Source organism: Crocodylus porosus, unplaced genomic scaffold, assembly GCF_001723895.1.
Source record: "Crocodylus porosus isolate Cpor-Errol unplaced genomic scaffold, CroPor_comp1, whole genome shotgun sequence".
NCBI classification, from domain to species: Eukaryota; Metazoa; Chordata; order Crocodylia; family Crocodylidae; genus Crocodylus; species Crocodylus porosus.
In genome coordinates, this window is record NW_017728907.1 from 15733085 (window position 1) to 15738486 (window position 5402).

Consider the following 5402-nt stretch of genomic DNA (forward strand, 5'->3'; position numbering starts at 1 on the left):
CCTTGATGCCTGAAGCTAGTTGGAGTTCAGTTGCAGCCTTGGCTTTCCTGGTTTGCTCCCTGCAGGACCGGACCAGCGTGGAGTAATCCTCCTTGGAGGTGAATCCCGTCCTCCATCCTTTGCTAGCAGGAAGCTGGGAGGTAGACAAGCCCCTTGTCCCTTAACATAGGTGACTGGTAGGAGGGGCATGGTGGGGAGGTATGTCCGGCTCCACCCCCCCCCCCCCAAGATTGGCTGCTACCTGCTTCTGCGGGCAATTGCTACTCGGCCCCCCTGCTGCTGATGCCGCCACTGGCTTCTGCAAGTGGTTGCTGCTTGCCGCACCACCACTGGCTTCTGAAGATGGTTGCCACTTGCCACCTCACTGCCAACACTGCTAATGCTGCCACCCACAAACTGTGTCCCCCTCAGTCTCAGGAGGCACCAGTCACCCATGTCCCTTAATACAGGTATATCCTTGTCCCTGTAATAAAGATACAGAAATTGAAGCAGCCAGGAAGCAAAGCATGTGGCAGGTTCAGGAATAGAGTTCATGGCCCCATGTTTCCTATTACACACTGTACAGAGATAGCCATTTACAGTACAGACATCAGCAGCTTTCTTTAGTACTTGGTCCTAACAAACACCCAAGGAACTATGGGATGTATTCTTCAGCACCATCTGCAGACAAAGTTGTCTATGATCCAACTCGGGGCTGTCCAACTGGTGGCCCGCAGGTGGTTAATTTGTGGCTTCTGGGTGCCCACCCTGCCACCACTACCCCCCATCACTCCAGCTACAGCAGCAGCTGGGGTCTTCAGGCTCCCCCTCTCTCGTTGAACATCCATGTTCTGTCCCCTCCAGGAGGCCAAGGGTCAGGGGGTGCAACCCACAGTACTGAAGGAGCCCGCAGCTGAGGGTGTGACAGGGTGCCCATGCCAGCAGTGGAAAAGGAGATTGGGGAGTGCCTGTGCATCATGGAATGGCTCACATAAATGGTACAACCACGGAGGGGGAAGGCACCAACCTGGCATGCAGCACAGAGGGCCTATGGCTTATGCTGGTGAAGCCCACAAGGCATGAGGCTCCTACTCCCTTAGAAGCTGGACAGCCTTGATACTTGTATACAGACTTCTCCTTTGGAAAGCACTCCCCAAAAAACTCTGTTTTCCATACAGGAAATGTGATAAGTGATAAAGTAGGAGGGCTTTAACAGATGAAGGGTCTATTAAAGAGAAAAACAAAAACAATGAAACAAAAAACACGTGGCAATGCCAACAGAATTTACTTGATAAAAGGGGCAGAAAATAGGAAAAGGGTACTAAATGAGGGCAGATTCATTTCTGAAGAGGATGGCTCTTCAAAGTATTCCAGGAGGCTGCAGTGGTTCCTCCAAGGTCTGTGAGGAGACATCCTTCTCTAGCATGTAAAGAATGATGCTGCTGTCTCAGACTCCTTGCTCTGTCACTAGCCAGTTGAACAGATATTTTAACCTCTGCAATATGGAGATGATAATACATTGTATAACACAAGAATTGTGAGGGTTAGCTAGTGTTGGTAAAGCCCTTTGAGATCATTGGATGAGAGTTAGTAAAGGGCAATGTAAAAGGACATTTGCAAGAATGGCCCCAGCAAGACTGAAAATGTTCAGTGTTCCTGGCAGATACACAAGTGACAGGGAAAGCAGAACCTATTTTTCTTTTACAGAGTAAATAGGGCACTGTAGTTATTTAGTTGTCTCAGGAATGCAAGATCAAACTAGGATAGTCCTCTTCCAGTCTCCTTCCAAAACGAGGATGAGAAGCTGTGCACAGCAGAGAAAAAACGGTCCATGGAGTGAGACTTAAGAGTCCTATGCTCTGCTGTGAAAGGTGCCTGCTCACCAGTGACTTTATTTAATTACTAAGGTCCAGATCTTCAATAGGAATTAATAGAACTATCACAAGTTATTCTATTTTGCAAAGTTCGTTTTTAAAAATGAATCACAAAAACAGCTATCGCGATTTCTCATTTACCTCAAACTGTTTCCCCCCTCATCATTTTCAATTTAACAAAAAACACCTTGCAAAAAAACCAAAACTAAGACATTCATCTTCGAAAAAAAAGGCCATGTGGCAGACATAAGCTAAGCCACATTATTTTACCCAGACCTCCAGATGGACAGAAACTCCAAGAGGGGGGGGAAGAGCTCTCTGCCCCATCATACATTTGAGAATGAGGGAGACGCACAGCTACAGAGGGAATTTCCTGTGCATAATCCTTCGCTGCAAAATTCTTCCAGTGATGCCCTGAGTGTTGCTGTAGCAAGATGCAGACTCGGAATTGGTTGTAAGGATTCCTACTTTCTGGCAAAGGCTGTTGTGTTGTTGGGTGGATGCTTCAATGGGAACTAAGCAAACTCATTTGTACACTCCCTACGCCCTCCTACTCGGCTGGAATTGCTACAGCTAGGGTGCCAAGTGGCACTTCCCCATTCACGGGGAATGGGCTGCCACAAGGGAACCTCACAACTGTGGAACCACACTACTCAAATGACACCAAACCATAAGCAAAGGTTTCGCTTCTGAAGAAGAGGGGAGTGATGTGGTAATGGGGCATTCAGACCAATGGATGGGAAGCTGAATTAATGAACTACTGCCAGTGTTACTGTGGTGGAACATTTTATTTATCAATCATAGATACAATATTATTGGGTTTTCCTGGAGATTATGTTGTGTTCCCTTTTGTTCTAATACAGCTTGCTGTATATATGTAGACTCAGGGTTTCCAAGCAGGTCAGTATTTCATAGTAAGCATACCCAGGGAAGGGATTTAGAGAACCTAGAAATTTTGGATAGGACCCTGAAGTTGGTGAAGACTAGTCATTTTAAGGGGGGGCGCCCTCCCCCAGCTGCCTGAATCTGAACTTTAGTTCTGCCAATGCTACCTCCGGTAAAAAGGAGTTACAGAATGAAAAATATTTTTATTTGAAAATATTTTAGCAGCTTGATTTACAGTCTTATTAATGACAACACCCTGTTTCTGGGGGCTTACACAGTAGCACAGCTCAGCCATTTGCATTTGCCAACGAGCAGAGGTAGAACACCATAATGTGGGTTACACCATATCAATGCCAGCAATTCTCAACTCTAGGGTGTCTTGAAATTCTTTCAAGGGTGATGCAGGATGCCATGAGCTGTTAAGTGTGCAAACATGAGTCCCGAGATAGACCGAGATTTCAAACAGGAATCCATAGTGTTAAAAACATTCCAACCTGTTGTGGTCTTCTTGAGTTCTTTAGAACAGAATTATTCTGTTAAGTTTTCTGTAGTCAAAAATCAAGCAAAAACTTGCAGCTGGCATTTCCAAGGAGAGCCTTGAGCCCAGGGCAGATTCTGGGGAGATGCAGTGGTCCAGCTACACCCCACTTTGATTCGTGGTCCACCCAAAGTTTAAAACTAACTGCTTGACTGTCAGCAGCCATGAGAGTCACTTGACAATCTGGCCATTATAACATACTTGATTCCTCCTAAACTTTTATTTAGGTTATTAACAACCCTCTCTCCTTGTTGTTCCACTAATCAAGTTATTCCTTCTTCTGCATTTCTATTGCCTTTTGGCTGATCCTCTTAATGTAGTTCCTATGTCACAGCCCTGCAAGCTGTTTTTAACTTTAGCTACAAACATTAATTCAAGTGTGGCTACATTAATTCAGGTGAACTGCACAGACATCCCAGACATTAATTCAGGTATGGAAATAACTTTCAGTGAGGCATTGGATGCACTATCCAGATGCTCAAAAAGGCTAGATTTTTTTTTTTCCATGAATCTGAAAGAAATTTACATTTAATTCTAATGACAATAGGACTAAAGAAAAAAATCTTTTGATTATTTTTTGCCTAGTTTGTTGTTTTACTTGTATTATATAATATGACAAATTAATACACATGCCAATAAAGTGATATTTGTTTTTACTTTTATCTTAAACTGAATTATATAGGCCAAAGCCTAGCATAGTAGTAAAGCTTCTAGTTTCTTTTTGCCTGGTAAAAAATGTGTTTTGTGCTATATGTGATGAGGCATCACAGCATCTGCACCCCACTTTTCAAAAATCACAGATCTGCCCATGCTTGAGCCCAACAAGAGGTGCCTTGAGTCTAAAAGGTTGAGTACCATGTCCATAGATTTTCCTAAAGAGAAATGGTCTACACTGTGATCCACATCTGTTCCTAATAGATCAGGAAAAACACTGACAACAAGATGACTTGTGATAGAAAGAAAAAATACAGTTAAATGCCAAGGATAACAAGCAAGGTATGAGAAAGAGAATGATTAATTAATTTAAACAGAAGTTTGATGCTGCAGCGTGGAAGCTGAATACAAAGGCCTTGATTATGGAGAGCAAAGCAGTTGGCATGCAAGTGCAAGCAGGAGCAATGTTAAGTGTAGCACTGCAAGACCGACTAATGCATGTCTGCCCAAAAGGAAAATGCTTAAGGCCACAGATGTCAAAGTGATAGTGGATTAAGGCAACATAACACATAGTGGAACGCTCCAAGGAAAACATGTTTGGAATCGGTGACAAACATTCCAGGTTTTTGCACGGACAAAGGAAACGTCTCCAAAGTTGCAAAAACTCTTATCTTCGCACAGAGGGAACATAATGAGAATACAAGACAAGACATGATGCTGTAACCAGCTAATATGGAACCTCTCATATGGCTTAGGGAGTTTCCATGGACTAACCCTAGTTATCTGAGACTAGGAGACTAAAAGTCCTGGTGATACATGCGTATGGAAGTGTTTGGTAGTCCACAAACAGCCTTTGCTTTTAGAGCCTGTGGTGAGGGTCAACCTGATGTGGCCTTCATTAACTGAACTACTTTAAGACCACAGCATTCTGCTAACAGAATGTCACTGATCACTATACAGTTGAGCCTGGGGTGTACCCCTGAAACAGGCTGCTAACAAAATGAGCTAAATTATCACTCAAAGCAGCTGGCAGACAGGGATCTGGCTGCTCAAAAATGGGGCTCAGTTTGAAACTTATTTTTTAAGTAGACCTCTCCCTAACAAGTCATATTAGTTTCATCTCAATATCTGTAAAATTAATTCAGGTACACAGGAAAAGCATCTGCATTACAAAATCCACTACTAGCCTTGGCATAGGTAGGTCCTGTGGAGAGATGCTGAAAACTCAGCAACTGAAGGAAGCTGAATTCTCTTTACTTCTAAGACATAAGACCTTTATGGCAATGTTGAGATACCACATGAGGCTGCCAGGAATGGACCAGTTCTGATGATAAAAGGTTTAATTTTCCAAGAGAACAGGTACGAGGCCTTGGCGACTCTGCAGGAGATGGAAAAGGAGGAGGAAACCCTTGGGCAGGAAGAAACGCCACATTCTTCACGCTCCAAACAGATCAAGAGATCCGAGAGGACCC

General features: G+C 43.8%; 1 long non-coding RNA gene across 1 annotated transcript in view; it reads left to right on the forward strand.

Annotated features, from left to right (window-relative positions):
- LOC109307618 overlaps window positions 1-5396 on the forward strand; it is an 11976-nt gene extending 6580 nt beyond the window's left edge. The window contains exon 3 of the long non-coding RNA XR_002100317.1: window positions 5283-5396. This is a non-coding gene — a long non-coding RNA (uncharacterized LOC109307618). The remainder of the gene's footprint in view (window positions 1-5282) is intronic.
- Window positions 5397-5402: the final 6 nt, after the last annotated feature.